The 17,064-nt window shown below is 40.2% G+C and overlaps 1 protein-coding gene across 4 annotated transcripts in view; it reads left to right on the forward strand.

Moving 5' to 3' along the window:
* Positions 1-17,064, forward strand: part of PPP4R4 (protein phosphatase 4 regulatory subunit 4) — a 123,907-nt gene that overhangs the window by 26,210 nt on the left and 80,633 nt on the right. The window lies entirely within an intron of this gene.

Genomic DNA, 17,064 nt, shown 5'->3' on the forward strand with positions numbered 1-17,064 from the left:
AACATTATATTTTTGAAGATGCAAATTTAGAGAGGGTTTTTTTTTGAAAATTTGACCCACATTGTTGTGAATATGTCCATGGTTACAAACTGAAGAAAGATGGGAAAAATACCCAAAGATTTATTTCTGAATTTTTGTACATAAATGATATTTATGAAATTTGCTCACAAAAAAGGGTGATCTAAATTGCCTTAAAGTATAGGGCTTTGGCAGAGCTTTCCTGCAGTTAATGCTATTAATAGAGGAACAGTTTCTCTATAACATTGCATTTACTGTTACCTCTGAAGGAAATAACTATGTAGCATTTATTTTGGTATATCATACAGTATTAAAACTGTCTTAATCTGACCATTTAGAGATAATTCACTTTAATTCTGGAGACCTGAGTAGCTAAAGAAAAGAATCCACAATACTACTGCTTCAGTAGTAATATAAGAAAAATCTTCCACAGTTAGAAAATTACAGGCTGTGTGGAGGTGTTGAAATGCCTCCTGCTCCAAATTCAGAATTGGCAGTAAGCCAATCACTGTGAGTAGTTCTCATTTAAAGGGGAAGGCACTCCTTTTCTTTAAGGTTCTTATTCACAAAGCTGATTGTATTTTGCCATAGTATCTGTTGATTAAGATGTACAGTTAAATTCTATTTTGCTGAATTTCCTTCAGCCAGGTAATGCCTTTGTTTCTCTAAGATTTTGTTGGAATTGTGCAAGTAACGTGATTAGCATGTGAGCCTTCGAAGAATTATTAAACAAATCACTAACACACAAATAATCAACATTAGACACATTAGTGTTATTGCTTGATATAAAATAATGAAATATTGTTTGATTTTTCAAAAAACAAGCAATAAATCATGTCCATCACAAAATAACTAATCATTTAATGTAAACCTATTCATGGTAACTGAGTTAACAACATCCTTTCATTCAGTTTTAAATAAAGGTTTAAAAACATGTTCTGGAAACTTTGTAAAATTGTACTTAAATTGTCATTTTAAATTTTCTGTTCTCTAATCTAGTTCACCCTAATTTTGAATGGTTTTAAGAAAAAGATTTGGATATAGCTGTGAGCTGTTGAAACTGGCTAACATAACTGTGTTTGTGGACAACGTTTTTAAACCAGGGAACACTTGTGCAGATGAGACACTTAATGAGACCTCCTGCCTTCTACTGGAGCATTACGTATTTAAAAGTTATGATAATTAGCCATACAAGTGGGTCGTAATACTTTTAAGAATGCCATCCTAATTTCAGTTAGGGAAGTAGCCTAGTTATCTTAATAGATGTATTTAAAAAAAACCAAAATATTAATGCACTTCTCAAGTTGGATGTTATTGTAAACTATAGTTGCATTCTTGGTAAAATTACAGTCTATATTCTTGAGATAAAGTAGAAAGAAAGAGGGAATGAGAGAAGATGAGAAAAGGAGAAGCGTTGGGTAGCCAACATGCAAAATCTTTTTCATGTATGTTATTTTTCTATATCTTTTTTGTCAAACTGTTTCTATTAGAGTTTGGTCTAATTTGGCTCCAAAACAGTTTCTAGATGTCAAAACAGTCTGTTATTCTGAAGATTATTAACTAAAATGTTATCAAATTAAAGGTTGACATTCTAGTCTATACAGTACTCATGTTGTGGAATTTCAGTGTGCTTTGTTTGTATTTTAATGTGGTATTCTCAAAGATCAGAAGATGAAAAGAATACAACTGAATATTGTAAAATAAAGTTTTAAATTACAATCAACATTCTTAAGCCTGCTGCTGTGAGAGGAAAGTGACATAATGGAGGTAAAGTCGCAATATTACAACCAAAAAAAACTTCAAAAACAGACTCCAATGAGAGACTGCTGAATTGGAATTAATTTGCAAACTGAACGCCATTAAATTAGACTTGAATAGAGACTGGGAGTGGATGGGTCATTACACAAAATAAAATTTTCCCCATGTTTATTCCTCCTTCCCCCCTGGCTGTTCCTCACACATTCTTGTAAACTGAAGTGAGCTGTAGCTCACAAAGCTTATGGTCAAATAAATTTGTTAGTCTCTAAGGTGCCACAAGTACTCCTTTTCTTTTGGTGAATACAGACTAACATGGCTGCTACTCTGAAACCTGCTGGAAATGGCCCACCTTGATCATCACTACAAAAGGTTTTCTCCTCCTGCTGGTAATAGCTCACCTTACCTGACCACTCTCGTTACAGTGTGTATGGTAACACCCATTGTTTCATGTTCTCTGTGTATATAAAATCTCCCCACTATATTTTCCACTGCATGCATCCGATGAAGTGAGCTGTAGCTCACGAAAGCTTATGCTCAGATAAATTTGTTAGTCTAACGTGCCGCTAGTGCTCCTTTTCTTAGATCAAATCTAAGAGTCCCCTGACCGGCTTCCCATACAAGAGATCAAAGGGAGCAAACCCTATGGATTCTTGGGGTATGCTATACGTGAACAGTAAATATGGGAGCAACACATCCCAGTCACCCTCATGCCTGGAAACATGCATTCTAAGCATAGCTTTTAGAGTTCAATTGAACCTTTCTACAAATCCACTAATTTCAGGGTGGTAGAGTGCAGCTTTCAAATGCTTTACCCCACACAACTCCCATAACATCTCAAAAACTACAGATATAAAATTAGTACCACAGTCTGTTAAAATTTCTTTGAGAAAACCTACTTTGCTAAAGATAGTGAACAAAGCTGTGGCTATGGTCTCAGCTTCAAAGTTAGACAATGCTATGCCTTAGGCTATCTAGTAGCAAAATCTACCACAAGAGTATATTTCTTTGTATTCCTGGAAGGTTTAGTGAGAGGTCCAACAATATCTGCAGACACTCTGGCAAATGCCTCCCCTTTAATGGGTAAAGGCTGCAAGGATACTTTTCTAGGTCCCTTAAATCCTTTGCGCTTCTGACACAAGTCACAGCTCCTACAGTAGGCTCTCACTGAGTCATACATAAGTGGCCAATGGGAGTTTTGCTTCAACCTGTCACATGTTCTTTCTATTCCCAAATGACCTCCAAAATGGTCCGTCATGGGCTAACTGGAGCAGATCTCTCCTGTATCCTTAAGGTTTAACTATTGCTGAAACTCATCAGGAAGAGTCTTTTTCCCTAAATAATAGGGCTGTTGATTAATCACAGTTAACTCTGCAATTAACTCAAAAAAAATCAATCATGAATAAAAAAATTAATCGTGATTAATCACATTTTCAATTGCACTGTTAAATAGAATATCAGTTGAAATTTATTAAATATTTTGGCTGTTTTTCTACATTTTCATATATTGTATTCTGTGTTGTAATTGAAATCAAAGTATATATTTTTGATTATAAATATTTGCACTGTAAAAATGACAAAAAATAGTATTTTTCAGTTCACTTCATACAAGTGCTATAGTGCATTCTCTTTGTCATGAAAGTGCAACTTACAAATGTAGAAAAATTTTGTTACTATAACTGCACTCAAAACAAAACAATGTAAAGCCTACAGTCCATTCAGTCCTACTTCTTGTTCAGCCAATCGTTAAGACAAGCAAGTTTTTTACATTTACAGGAGATAATGCTGCCCTCTTCTATTTATAATGTCACCAGAAAGTGAGAACAGGCATTTGCATGGCACATTTGTAGCCAGAATTGCAAAGTATTTACATGCTAATATGCTAAACATTCGTATGCTCCTTCATGCTTTGGCCACCATTCCAGATGATATGCTTCCATTCTGATGACTCAATTAAAAAAAATGCATTAATTAAATTTGTGACTAGATTCCTCAAGGGAGAATTGTATGTTCCCAGCTCTGTTTTACTATCATTCTGCTATATATTTCATTTATAGCAGTCTTGGATGATGACCCAGAACATTTTAAGAACATTTTCACTACAGATTTGAAAAAATTCAAAGAATGTACCAATGTGAGATTTGTAAAGATAGCAACAGCACTCGACCCAAGGTTTAAGAATCTGAAGTGCCTTCCAAAATCTGAGAGGGGCAAGGTGTGGAGCATGCTTTCAGAAGTCTTGAGACTGATGTGGAAACTACAGAACCCGAACCACCAAAAAGAAAAACAACCTTCTGCTGGTGGCTTCTGACTCAGATAATGAAAATGAACATACGTAAATCTTCACTGCTTTGGATTGTTATCGAGCAGAACCCGTCATCAGCATGTGCTCTGGAATGGTGGTTGAAGAGTGAAGGGACATATGAATCTTTAGCGTATCTGGCATGTAAATATCTTGTGATGCCAGCTACAGCAGTGCCATGTGAACGCCTAATCTCTTTCAGCTGACATTGTAAACAAGAAGTGGGCAGCAAATGTAAACAAACTTGTTTGTCTGAGCGACTGGCTGAACAAGAAGTAGTACTAAATGGACTTTGTAGGCTCTAAAATTTTACATTGTTTTATTTTTTAAGGCAGTTATTTTTGTACATAATTCTACATTTGTAAGTTCAACTTTCATGATAAAGAGATTGCACTACAGTACTTGTATTAGGTGAATTGAAAAAATACTATTTCCTTTATCATTTTTACAGTTCAAATATTTGTAATCAAAATATAAGTGAGCCCTGTATACTTTGTATTCTGTGTTGTAATAGAAATCAATATATTGAAAATGTAGAAAACATCAAAAATATTTAAATAAATGGTATTTTATTATTGTTTAACAGTGCAGTTAATTGTGTGATTATTTTTATCACTTGATAGCCCTACTAAATATTCCCTCTTTCACAAAGATCTTCCCCATCCTTCCCCAGTTGGGGGTATTATTCTGTGCATTAGCCCTGGCATGCTTTAAATTAAATATCACTCTGTTGAGCCACAATACATTTCTTCTGAGTTTTACTTGAATCCAGAATTACCCTTGGTGTATCCATTTGCGTGCAATGAGCCTTTTCCTCAGCAGTGCATCCTGCTGTTCCATGCACCTCCTATACTCCTGCTTTTCCATCTCAGCAATGTCACTGTCCCTGAGCAAATTTTTTGGTTCTTGATCTGGGGCTCTCTTCTTAAAGGATAACTCCCTTTGTGAGCACAAATCTTCAAGGGCTTTTCTGTCAAGACCCTCATATGTTCATGGCTCACTCATTGTAACTAATCTTTAACCCAGGGGTGGGCAAACTTTTTGGCCGAGTGCCACATCGGGGTGCAAAACTGTATGGAGGGCTGGGTAGTGAAGGCTGTGCCTCCCCAAACAGCCTGTCCCCCACTCTCTATTTTCCCCCTCCCACTTCCGTAACCCCTGACTGCCTCCCTCAGAACCTCCGACCCATCCAGCCCCCCCGCTCCTTGTCCCCTGACTGTCCTCTCCCAGGACCCCCCCTGCCCCAAACGGCCCCCCCGGGACCCCACCTTGTATCCAACCCCCCTGCTCCCTATCCCATAACTGCCCCTTATCCAATACCCTCCCCCCTGCCACCTCCTTACCATGCCACTCAGAGCCGCAGGAGCTTGCAGCCCTGCTGCCCGCACGGCGGTGTAGCTGTGGGGGAGGGGAGACAATAGGGGAGGGGCCGGAGGCTAGCCTCCCCAACCAGGAGCTCAAGGGCTGGGCAGGAAGGTCACACGGGCTGAATGTGGCTCACAGGCCATAGTTTGCCCACCTCTGCTTTAACACTTAAAACTCTCAATATCAAAATTAAATTTGGATTAGTATGGGGGTTCTGATCCAAACCCAATTAAACTATGGTAATGCGTCCTAACCAGACTACACCAAAAGTGTCTGTGTGACTGCATGAGCCACACCGAGAATGCCACACTCAGGGAATACTGCAAGGAATAGGGCAGGCAATCCCCCAAACTGGTGGTTTATTCTATAATTAGATTCACCAAGCCAGAAACAAATCTGTAGTACCATACTTGTTAACAAGAAGCCAGACACAGTCCCCTTTAGGCATTCCAGCCCTTGCCTCCCATCTAGACAACCAAGTCTAATATAGTGAGGGGTTACTGAAAACTCTGTTCACCATACTTAAACTTATACCTATCCCAAAATATCGGACACTTACCCTCAGATCAATATGAATTTCAGATCTTACCCAAATATCATGCTGTCAGCCAATCCTTAGTAAACTAACTAAAATTAATAAAGGAAAAGAGTTATTAATGGATAAGAAATCATATACATACAAGTGATTTTCAGTGTTCATTTAGCAGTGATGTTATATATGCTGGTTTGCAAAAGTTTCTTTGAAATTATTCCAACAGGTCTAAATCCAAAAGCAGTTTATATGTAAAGTGTATTAAAGTCTTTCCATACTATTTTCCAGGGTATTCAAAATAAATATTTGGAAGATCTCAGACCACAGCTTAAACTTTTCCTGTTCAAAGTTCACTAGACTAGAGATGCAGGATGAGGCCCGAGGTTCCTTTTTTTTTTTTTTTTATAGCTGAAGCTGAAGCTTGCTGGCAAGCTGACAGGCAACTTCACCATGTGGACTGGGAAGAAAAATCTGTGATCTTTATTCAATGGGCCATTCAAAGATAATGCCCTTTGCAAGAGCCATTTAAACTACTAAAATAGTTTACAGATACTTCACAATCATAAGTTTCAAAGAGACATGAGGACAATACATTATGACTTACAAAGCTTCACTTAAATGTTAATATCCCTCTTGATCTAGAGACAATTGAGTATAGTAATAATAGTATTACAAGACATGAAAAAGAATTAGCATCTACAAGCTAATTTGGTTTCTTCTAACAGGAGATAGGTAAACCACAGAAAATACACTTAGCAACTATTTTTTAAAAAAGAAAAGCAGTACTTGTGGCACCTTAGAGACTAACAAATTTATTAGAGCATAAGCTTTCGTGAGCTACAGCTCACTTCATCGGATGCGTTTGGTGGAAAAAACAGAGGGGAGATTGATATACACACACACAGAGAACATGAAACAATGGGTTTATCATACACACTGTAAGGAGAGTGATCACTTAAGATAAGCCATCACCAGCAGCATAGATTCATAGATACTAAGGTCAGAAGGGACCATTCTGATCATCTAGTCCGACCTCCTGCACAGCGCAGGCCACAGAATGTCACCCACCCACTCCTATGGAAAAATCACACCCATGTCTGAGCTATTGAAGTCCTTAAATCACGGTTCAAAACTTCAAGGAGCAGAGAAGCCTCCCTCCAGTCAACCATGCCCCATGCTACAGAGGAAGGCAAAAAAACCTCCAGGGCCTCTCCAATCTGCCCTGGAGGAAATTCCTTCCCGACCCCAAATATGGCAATCAGCTAAACCCTGAGCACATGGGCAAGATTGACCAGCCAGATACCCAGGAAAGAATTTTCTATAGTAAATCAGATCCCATCTATCTAATATCCCATCTCAGGGGATTTGGCCCATTTACCCTGAATATTTAAAGATCAATTACTTACCAAAATCCCATTATCCCATCATACCATCTCCTCCATAAACTTATCGAGTAGAATCTTAAAACCAGATAGATCTTTTGCCCCCACTGCTTCCCTTGGAAGGCTATTCCAAAACTTCACTCCTCTGACGGTTAAAAACCTTCGTCTAATTTCAAGTCTAAACTTCCTGGTGGCCAGTTTATACCCATTTGTTCTTGTGTCCACATTGGTGCTGAGCTTAAATAATTCCTCTCCCTCTCCTGTATTTATCCCTCTGATATATTTATAGAGAGCAATCATATCTCCCCTCAACCTTCTTTTAGTTAGGCTAAACAAGCCAAGCTCCTTAAGTCTCCTTTCATAAGACAAGTTTTCCATTCCTCGGATCATCCTAGTAGCCCTTCTCTGTACCTGCTCCAGTTTGAATTCATCCTTTTTAAACATGGGAGACCAGAACTGCACACAGTATTCTAGGTGAGGTCTCACCAGTGCCTTGTATAATGGTACTAAAAACCTCCTTATCCCTACTGGAAATGCCTCTCCTGATGCATCCCAAAACCGCATTAGCTTTTTTCACAGCCATATCACATTGGCAGCTCATAGTCATCCTATGATCAACCAATACTCCAAGGTCCTTCTCCTCTTTCCGTTACTTCTAATTGATGCGTCCCCCAACTTATAACTAAAATTCTTGTTATTAATCCCTAAATGCATAACCTTACACTTCTCACTACTAAATTTCATCCTATTACTATTACTCCAGTTTACAAGGTCATCCAGATCCTCCTGTATAATATCCCGATCCTTCTCCGAATTGGCAATACCTCCCAGCTTTGTATCATCTGCAAACTTTATTAGCACACTCCCACTTTTGTGCCAAGGTCAGTAATAAAAAGATTAAATAAGATTGGTCCCAAAACCGATACCTGAGGAACTCCACTGGTAACCTCCCTCCAACCTGACAGTTCGCCTTTCAGTAGGACCCGTTGCAGTCTCCCCTTTAACCAATTCCTTATCCACCTTTTGATGTTCATATTGATCCCCATCTTCTCCAATTTAACTAATAATTCCCCATGTGGCACGGTATCAAATGCCTTACTGAAATCTAGGTAAATTAGATCCACTGCATTTCCTTTATCTAAAAAAATCTGTTACTTTTTCAAAAAAGGAGATCAGGTTGGTTTGGCACGATCTACCTTTTGTAAAACCATGTTGTATTTTGTCCCATTTACCATTGACTTCAGTGTCCTTAACTAATTTCTCCTTCAAAATTTTTTCCAGGACCTTGCATACTACAGATGTCAAACTAACTGGCCTGTAGTTACCCGGATCACTTTTTTTCCCTTTCTTAAAAATAGGAACTATATTAGCAATTCTCCAATCATTCGGTACTATTCCTGAGTTTACAGATTCATTAAAAATTCTTGCTAGTGGGCTTGCAATTTCAGATGCCAATTCCTTTAATATTCTTGGATGAAAATTATCTGGGCCCCCTGATTTAGTTCCATTAAGCTGTTTCAGTTTCGCTTCTACCTCTGATATGGTAATATCTACCTCTATATCCTCCTTCCCATTTGTCATGCAACCATTATCCCCAAGATCCTCTTTAGCCTTATTAAAGACTGAGGCAAAGTATTTGTTTAGATATTGGGCCATGCCTAGATTATCTTTAACCTCCGCTCCATCCTCAGTGTTAAGCGGCCCCACTTTTTCCTTCTTAGTTTTCTTCTTCTTTATATGGCTATAGAACCTTTTACTATTGGTTTTAATTCCCTTGGCAAGGTCCAACTCTACTCGACTTTTAGCCTCTCACTTTATCCCTACATCTTCTGACCTCAATTAGGTAGCTTTCCTTGCTGATCTCTCCCATCTTCCACTCCCTGTATGCTTTCTGCTTCTTCATAATCACCTCTAAGATGCTTGCTCATCCAGCTTGGTCTACAACTCCTTCCTATGAATTTTTTCCCCTTTCTTGGGATACAGGCTTCCGATAGCTTCTGCAGTTTTGATTTAAAGTAATCCCAGGTCTCCTCTACCTTTAGATCCATAAGTTGTTCAGTCCAATCCACTTCCCTAACTAATTTCCTTAATTTTTGAAAGTCAGCCCTTTTGAAATCAAAAACCCTAGTTGCAGATTTATTTTTCTTAATCCTTCCATTTAGTTTGAACTGAATTAGCTCATGATCACTTGAGCCAAGATTGTCCCCTACAACCATTTCTTCTATGAGGTCCTCGCTACTCACCAAAATTAAATCTAAAATGGCATCCCCTCTAGTCGGTTCAGCAACTATTTGATGAAGGAATCCATCAGCTATCGCATCTAGGAAAATCTGAGCCCTATTATTATTACTAGCACTGGTCCTCCAGTCTGTATCTGGAAGTTAAAGTCTCCCATGATAATGCAGTTTCCATTAGTATTTACTTTATTAAAGACATTAAAAAGGGCTCTATCCATATCCAAATTAGATCCCGGAGGTCTATAGCACACCCCAAGCACTATCGTAGGAGAGGCTTTACTAGTTATCTTCCCCAATGTAATTTTTGCCCAGATGGACTCTGTCTTATCCATTGCATCGCTTCTTATTTCTTTACATTCTACCTCATCATTGATATACAATGCTACTCCACCCCCTTTACCTTTGTTTCTGTCTTTCCTAAACAGCACATACCCTTCAATACCTGTAGTCCAGTCGTGACTACTATTCCACCATGTTTCTGTTATCCCTATAATATCTGGTTTCACTTCCTGCACCAGTAGCTCTAGTTCCTCCATTTTGTTACCTAGGCTCCTCGCATTGGTGTACAAACATCTTAATTTTTGCTGTTTGGACTCGCTCACATTTTGTACCCTATTAGGCACAGTCATTCTACAGCCAGTATAACCTATTAGACTAGTATCCACACCGCCCTCGCTCCTTATATACATTCTCCTACCCACAGCTGTATCCTTTCTTACTTCATCTTCTTCCCTCTCAATGCTAAAATCTGGCATGGAGATTTTCTGGACATCTCCCATCCATCTCCCCCCAATTTCTAGCTTAAAGCTCTCTTTATCAGTTGTGCCAGCCTCGATCCTAGAAGTCTATTTCCTTCCCTACTCAGATGAAGTCCATCCCGAGAGAATTGACCTCTGTCCGTGAATGCCTCCCAGTGGCCATACATCCCAAAGCCCTCCTTATAGCACCACTGCCTAAGCCATCTGTTGACAGTCATAATCTTGTCACACCTTTGTTGCCCTTCTCTAGGAACAGGAAGGATCCCGCTAAAGATCACCTGAGCCTCAATTTCCTTAAGCGTCTTCCCCAGCCTAGCATAGTCTCTCTTGATACTTTCCAGCGAGAATCTGGCTGTATCATTTGTTCCCACATGAAGGATAATTAGGGGATTCTTTCCCGCTCCCTTTAGGATCCTTTTCAACCTCAGGTCTACATCCCTTATCTTAGCACCCAGAAGACAGCACACCCTTCTATTCTCAGGATCAGCTCTAGTTACAGGCCTGTCTATTCTTCTCAATAAAGAGTCCCCGATCACATAGACCGGCCTTTTCCTGGTGACAGTGCTATTCTCCAGTCTCTCCCCTGTTCCCTCTGGCTGCAAGTTCTTTCCATTCCTATTTTCCCTTACAATCCTCTTCAACCCATCCTGTATCCTCCTGGGGCTCATATTTGGTGTAGTCTCCCTTGACTCTTCCCCTTTTTCTATAGGACTAGCCTCTCTTCTCTTCTTCCTTACCCTTCCACCTTCAACAAGTACCTGCTGAGCCCCTTCTTCATTTTCCAACTCTGTAAACCTGTTCCTAAGCTCTATTTCTCCTTCACTAGCCCATCTTTTTCTCTGCCTGGTTCTTTGAGTCACATGTTTCCACTGACCACTTTCCTCATCCAGTCTCTCCTCAAAATTCCCCAGCCCTGCTTCCATCTGTGAGTCTGAGCTTTTCTCTTCAGATACCTCATCTTTGCTCCATCATCTGCTCAAACCCCTTCCTAAAGTCAACCAGACTTTCCACCTGCATCTCCAAACCTCAGATCTTTTCCTCCATCAGCTCTATCAGACGACATTTCATGCAGAAAAAACTCTTACCGGTTCCCCCCTCCAGGATCATGTACATACCACAGCTTCCACATCCAGCCATCCTCAATGCATCTTTCACTGCAGGAGTCACTCCCACAGCTGCCTCTGTATCTGTCATCTCCTTCCCACCTAAATCCTGTTAATCTGGGAAACACAAGCCACACCAAAAAGACCACCCCAGCAAAAGCAAACCTCAAACAAACACCACAAGCCAAACTCCCCTTGCAAACTCTCACTCAAACTCCCCTGTTTAGAGCTCTGTTTGCTAGCTCCTGTGCTGCTGCAGCTGTCTGTGCCACTGCCTGACTGACTGGCTACCTTTATAGGGCCCCTAGTCAGAAGCCCCACCCCCTAAGCAGGGCTCAGCTGCTCTCTCAGCACAAAGCCCCACCCCCTAATCAGGCTCAGCTGCTCTCCCAGCACAAAACCCCTACACACACACACACACACACAAATACTAAAAATACAAAACCAAGTACAACTACCTTCTCCTCCAACAGAACTACCACTCAAACTCCCCTGTTTAGAGCTCTGTTTGCTAGCTCCTGTGCCGCTGCAGCTGTCTGTGCAGCGGGGGTGGGGGGGGAAGGAGGAAAACCTTTCATGGTGACAAGCAAGGGAGGCTATTTCCAGCAGTTAACAAGAATATTTGAGGAACAGTGGGGGGTGGGGTGGGGGGGAGAAATAACATGGGGAAATAGTTTTACTTTGTGTAATGACTCATTCATTCCCAGTCTCTATTCAAGCCTAAGTTAATTGTATCCAGTTTGCAAATTAATTCCAATTCAGCAGTCTCTCGTTGGAGTCTGTTTTTGAAGCTTTTTTGTTGAAGGATAGCCACTCTTAGGTCTGTAATCGAGTGACCAGAGAGATTGAAGTGCTCTCCAACTGGTTTTTGAATGTTATAATTCTTGACGTCTGATTTGTGTCCATTTATTCTTTTACGTAGAGACTGTCCAGTTTGACCAATGTACATGGCAGAGGGGCATTGCTGGCACATGATGGCATATATCACATTGGTAGATGCGCAGGTGACGAGCCTCTGATAGTGTGGCTGATGTGATTAGGCCCTATGATGGTATCCCCTGAATAGATATGTGGACACAGTTGGCAACGGGCTTTGTTGCAAGGATAGGTTCCTGGGTTGGTGGTTCTGTTGTGTGGTGTGTGGTTGCTGGTGAGTATTTGCTTCAGATTGGGGGGCTGTCTGTAAGCAAGGACTGTTCTGTCTCCCAAGATCTGTGAGAGTGATAGGTTGTCCTTCAGGATAGGTTGTAGATCCTTGATGATGCATTGGAGAGGTTTTAGTTGGGAGCTGAAGGTCCACTTCCTGGACACTACGGTGCTAATAAGCGATGGTCACATAAACACCACCCTATATCGGAAACCTACTGACCGCTATTCCTACCTACATGCTCTAGCTTTCATCCCGATCATACCACACATTGTCTACAGCCAAGCTCTACGATATAACCGCATTTGCTCCAACCCCTCAGACAGAGACAAACACCTACAAGATCTCTATCATGCATTCCTACAACTACAATACCCACCTGCTGAAGTGAAGAAACAGATTGACAGAGCCAGAAGAGTACCCAGAAGTCACCTACTACAGGACAGGCCCAACAAAGAAAAAAACAGAACGCCACTAGCCATCACCTTCAGCCCCCAACTAAAACCTCTCCAACGCATCATCAAGGATCTACAACCTATCCTGAAGGACAATCCATCACCCTCACAGATCTTGGGAGACAGACCAGTCCTTGCTTACAGACAGCCCCCCAATCTGAAGCAAATACTCACCAGCAACCACACACCACACAACAGAACCACCAACCCAGGAACCTATCCTTGCAACAAAGCCCGTTGCCAACTGTGTCCACATATCTATTCAGGGGACATCATCATAGGGCCTAATCACATCAGCCACACTATCAGAGGCTCGTTCACCTGTGCATCTACCAATGTGATATATGCCATCATGTGCCAGCAATGCCCCTCTGCCATGTACATTGGTCAAACTGGACAGTCTCTACGTAAAAGAATGAATGGACAGAAATCAGACGTCAAGAATTATAACATTCAAAAACCAGTTGGAGAACACTTCAATCTCTCTGGTCACTCGATTACAGACCTAAGAGTGGCTATCCTTCAACAAAAAAGCTTCAAAAACAGACTCCAACGAGAGACTGCTGAATTGGAATTAATTTGCAAACTGGATACAATTAACTTAGGCTTGAATAGAGACTGGGAATGGATGAGTCATTACACAAAGTAAAACTATTTCCCCATGTTATTTCTCCCCTCCACCCCACCCCACCTCCCACTGTTCCTCAGATATTCTTGTTAACTGCTGGAAATAGCCTCCCTTGCTTGTCACCATGAAAGTTTTCCTCCTTTCCCCCCCCCCCCCGCTGCTGGTGATGGCTTATCTTAAGTGATCAAGTGAGCGATAGCTCATGAAAGCTTATGCTCTAATAAATTTGTTAGTCTCTAAGGTGCCACAAGTACTCCTTTTCTTTCTCCTTACAGTGTGTATGATAAACCCATTGTTTCATGTTCTCTGTGTGTGTATATCAATCTCCCCTCTGTTTTTTCCACCAAATGCATCCGATGAAGTGATCTGTAGCTCACGAAAGCTTATGCTCTAATAAATTTGTTAGTCTCTAAGGTGCCACAAGTACTCCTTTTCTTTTTGCGAATACAGACTAACACGGCTGCTACTCTGAATCTTGTTAAGTTGATATAGATCAGACACTGATTGACTTGTTTGCCAATATCACAAATGTGTTTGATCTGCTGGGCACTAACAAATTAATTCTGATGATCAGCTAATACCTTCTTGAATGTTTCTACTGATGCACCGTACTGTTTTCTGTGCACAGAAAAAAGAAAATCTTTCCTGTAACACAGTGTTTCCCAAACTTGGGATGCCGCTTGTTCAGGGAAAACCCCTGGCGGGCCGGGCCGGTTTGTTTACTTGCCGCATCCGCAGGCAATGGTTCACTGTGCCTGGCCAGTGGGGGCTGCGGGAAGCGGCAGCCAGTATGTGCCTCTGCCCGCACCACTTCCCTCAACTCCCATTGGCCGGGCACAGCGAACCGCAGCCAGTGGGCGCCACAATCAGCTGAACCTGCGGATGCAGCAGGTAAACAAACCGGCCGGGCCCGCCAGGGGCTTTCCCTGAACAAGCGGCATCCCAAGTTTGGGAAACACTGCTGTAACATGTTCCAGTGTTTCAATGCAGACATTCTAGACTCCAGTGAATGTAACTACAATAATTACATATGTTCAAAAATCAGCAGGAGAACACTTCAATCTCTCTGGTCACTCAATAACAAACCTAAAAGTGGCAATTCTTCAACAAAAAACTTCAAAAACAGACTCCAATGTGAAGCTGCAAAACTGGAATTAATTTGCAAACTGGATACCATCAGATTAGGCCTGAATAGAGACTGGGAGTGGTTGGGTCACTACAAAACCTAAACTTAATTTCCCCAATACTAATTTCTCCCTACTGTAACTCACACCTTCTTGTCAACTGTCTGTAATGGGCCACTCTCTTACCACTCCAAAAGTTATTTTTCCTCCCGTGGTATCCTGCTGTTAATTGATATATCTTGTTAGAGTGACCTCACACTAAATGAACCCCCATCCTTTCATGTATTTTCACTCCATGCATCTGATGAAGTGGGTTCTAACCCACGAGAGCTTGTGCCCAAATAAATTTGTTAGTCTCTATGCTGCCACAAGGACTCCTCATTATTTTTGCTGATACAGACTAACACGGCTACCACTCTGAAATTTGTTTCCAGCTTATTGTAGAAACTTTTACCAGGTAGATATCTTTTTTTAAAGGCAATGTGGTATTCATTTAACAGAATAGAGTTAAATTGGATTAGTTGTCTGTAGCTGAATATAGCAACTAATTTATGTTTGTTCCTCAGAAAATGTTAAATGTTGTTAGGTGAAATTAGAAATTATAGTGGAACTCTTGAAGATCTTTTTAGCTCTAACTGCTGCAATAATAGTTTGACTCTTACTTCAGTACTCTATGGAACATTTGGTACCACTTAGAAACAAAACTGTAAATTCAAAGCAAAACAAAAAAATGATTGAGCTCCTATTTGCTAAATGGATGCTTATTTAATCCAGCTCATATTTTTAAATAAAGAAACTTTTACCCTTACCAGAATGATCATCTGGACAGGATATGGTATATACAAGTATTTTAGGTAATTAAGACTTGTATGCATTACTTTTAAAAATATTTATTCATATTATGAATTAAATGAAAATGCATTGCAAACAAATTGTGGTCATGCCCCAAGGAAGCTGCTTGTGTGCTTTGTGTGCCTATGTATGATTGGGCTTTTTAGCCATTTAAAACAAGTTTTGATTTGTTCAGCATAACAGATTATAAGACTTTGAAGTAGCAATGGTTAGTATGAGTTACAGCTTTTAATTCGGTGGTTGTCAATAGATGCCCAGGTATCCTCTGTTTATCAAATGGGAGATTCCAGCATTTTAGGAAAAAGAAAAGGAGTACTTGTGGCACCTTAGAGACTAACAAATTTATTAGAGCATAAGCTTTCGTGAGCTACAGCTCACTGAAGTGAGCTGTAGCTCACGAAAGCTTATGCTCTAATAAATTTGTTAGTCTCTAAGGTGCCACAAGTACTCCTTTTCTTTTTGCGAATACAGACTAACACGGCTGCTACTCTGAAACCAGCATTTTAGGAGTCTCTTTCAACAACTCATGCCCCTGCTGGATAGATCTTGTATTTCCATTCCATTCTCTTCCTTCACTGTTTCTTTATCCCATTCTCCACCCTTGGATCTTCTGTAATTTCTTTTCTCCCTTTCCCACCCATGTGTGTCTCATAAGGGTATCTCTTTCAGTTGGAAAAGTTTATAAGTATACTCTAACCTAGTTTTCCCTGTGGTGGTGACATCTGTTTCATCCTGGCTGATAGTATGGAAATGAATCTGATATTTTTAAACACAAAATGATAAGTTTATGTCATAATATACAGATTTTAGTTTAGTGTCCATACTTAATATTTTCCACCATCCTAACTTCCTCCTCCTCCCAATCTCTTCTGCTGTCTTTCCTGCTTGTCTATGACATCTTAAGAAAGGAGCATGTTATTTCAACTGTTCTGCTAAGGTGCATTGTCTTCCTTTTTATGAAAGGTGTGAGCTTGAGGTCAGCTCATATTATACAATTTTAAATGTGTGTATTTTTGTAAGGTTTTATTAAGATATCCAAGGAAAAAGTGTGACTGTGCAGACTGCGGTCAAGTGTACTGACTGTCTTGCTCGCGTACTGATGGTGTGTAATGGTGAAAAGAGAAAGCAACAGTTTGATTGAGAGATATCTTAATATCTAGTATTTATAATGATACTACATTATATCTAGAGTAAAGTTATCATCTGTCTGCTTTATCATTTGCGTGCTATTATGCTAACAAGCCACTCAAAGAAATCTCCATTAGGGTGGTGCCTTGACTTTCCAGTTTGAAATAATTTTTCTTTTAAATAATTTATATTTTTTCTAAATATATATGATTAGAACATTTCACATTAGAAATAGCATATTTGTGATTTTATGTTTATCATAAAACTTATTCTTTACA

Source organism: Dermochelys coriacea, chromosome 6 (genome assembly GCF_009764565.3).
Source record: "Dermochelys coriacea isolate rDerCor1 chromosome 6, rDerCor1.pri.v4, whole genome shotgun sequence".
Classification (NCBI taxonomy): domain Eukaryota; kingdom Metazoa; phylum Chordata; order Testudines; family Dermochelyidae; genus Dermochelys; species Dermochelys coriacea.